Here is a 1,973-nt window from a genome sequence, read left to right on the forward strand (position 1 = left end):
GGGGGATGAAGACAAAAGTTGCGTTGTATTGGAGACACGATTCGATGATATCCTCCAAAATCGAACATGTTTTGATTTGGGTGGATTTGTTCATAATTTGTTTTATCTTGGAGGAATTGATTAAAGTGTCTGTCATATTTTTGGAGGATTTGATCAAAACGGGTTTGATCTTTCGAGGATCTGATTTGGTAGCTATTGTCCCGCCAATAAAGGAAAAAAATAGGCTGTCCCGATTGTATCGAATGAATTGAATTATCAAATTAATTAAATGTATCAGATGAATGAAAAGTATTAAGTGCGTGAAAATGAAATGTATCAAATGCATGAAATGTATCACGTGAATGAAATGTATTAAATGCATGAAGTAGCAAATGAATGAAATTTATATGTATCAAATTATCAAATGCACGAAATAGATCAGATGGGCAATGTGAAGTGAGTGGGTTTCAGGTTGGAAGATCGGTAGCTCTCTGTCGTTGCTCGATTGTTTTTTTTGTTTTTAAAGTTTTGTTAATGGTTTTTTAAAAATAATCTTTTAATGAAGGTTCTTTGTTTGGGTGCTAATGTACATGTGTATCTCAGCCGGGGGTTGCATGTGACTGGTAGTTTCGCCAAAGATCGTGTAGTAGATAATCTTTGGTTTCACGGCAGCAGGCATTCCCAACGCCCTGTAAATTAAATGCCAATAGGGGCTTAAAACACTTTCTATAGATAAAAACAGATCCTCCTAGGGATTTCAGATTGTAAAGTAATGTACATTCATGTGCAACTTTCCTCTTGTGTGAGTTCAACAACCACAACACTACACACGTTTCAAGAGCGCTTCACCGGCGCACGCAGACTTCCTGTGTGGAGAGAATGTTTGGTCGCTTTTAAGGACAAGCGGGCTAACCCAGATTTCGGGGGGTTCCAGAAACCTTGAGCTACACCAAAAGTGGGCATTGCCCTACCTATCGGATAGGTAGATAAAAGCACCACTTGAAAAGTAAGCTGTTAGCAAGTTATACAACTGTGGTTGTCATCACACGAGATGCTGAAACTTTTTGAGAGTAGACCTATACATGTAGCCTGTTCATGGTAAATTTTTATATTCATTCGAGCACACAGATGCACTGGTTTTGAGGGACAATCGGCCACATTATTTGCTGCAGATCACACATGGCCACTAAACTGTCGCAAATAAATTATTTTCAAGAAAATTTTGCTATCGCATTGCTTAACCCTATCCGTACGCTCTGGGGTCATTTTGTACACCCGGAGTTGTATTCTTAATGTTTTAGAATACTTCTAGTGCGAAGATCTCTTTGAAACTTTCAGTATTTCTCAAAAAATCATTTTGACAGACGCAAAGCGTACGTATTAACGAGTAAATTTCCTCTTTGGAAAGTAGTGACACAGAATTCCCCTCGTCGTATGGATACGATAGTAAAACTCGACGTACCGATAGGGTTAAAATGCTCGATCAAAGTTCCGATCTGCTCAGATCAGGGGTCACTTGGACTGTACTGCAGCCTAGTTTGGTACTATCAGAAGAAGGAGATACTATCAGAAGAAGGCCTGTGCTGACAAATTTAGACGAAGCGGACCAAAGAAGGAAGAATATCTCTACAGGTTGTAGATAGCAGCGGTATCAGGGAGAGATGGGGCCTTGACGCTTCGATAAAACACTTGACGGGGGTCTAGACTGACACACGCTTATTCTGTCTATGGTCTATTTTTTAAAATATTTTTTGGGGGTCGCCTCTTCCTTACTTTTCCTTTCTCTCTCTTTCTAGCTTGTCTTTTTTTTTCTCTAACATGTTTCTCTCTCTCTCTCTCTCTCTCTCTCTCTCTCTCTCTCTCTTTTTTTTTTTCTCTCTCTCTCTCTCTCTCTCTTTTTTCTTTCTCTCTCTTTCTCTCCCTCTAGCTCTATTTCTCTCTAGCTTTATTTCTGTCTCTAGCTTTGTCTCCTCTCTCTTTCTCTCTCTCTCTCT

At 39.4% G+C, this 1,973-nt stretch overlaps 1 protein-coding gene across 1 annotated transcript in view; it reads left to right on the forward strand.

Annotated features, from left to right (window-relative positions):
- Window positions 1–1,973, forward strand: part of LOC101864540 (pyrroline-5-carboxylate reductase 1, mitochondrial) — a 24,901-nt gene that overhangs the window by 19,991 nt on the left and 2,937 nt on the right. The gene's annotated exons all lie outside the window — the stretch shown is intronic.

The sequence above is a fragment of the Aplysia californica genome, unplaced genomic scaffold (assembly GCF_000002075.1).
Source record: "Aplysia californica isolate F4 #8 unplaced genomic scaffold, AplCal3.0 scaffold00361, whole genome shotgun sequence".
Lineage (NCBI taxonomy): Eukaryota > Metazoa > Mollusca > Gastropoda > Aplysiida > Aplysiidae > Aplysia > Aplysia californica.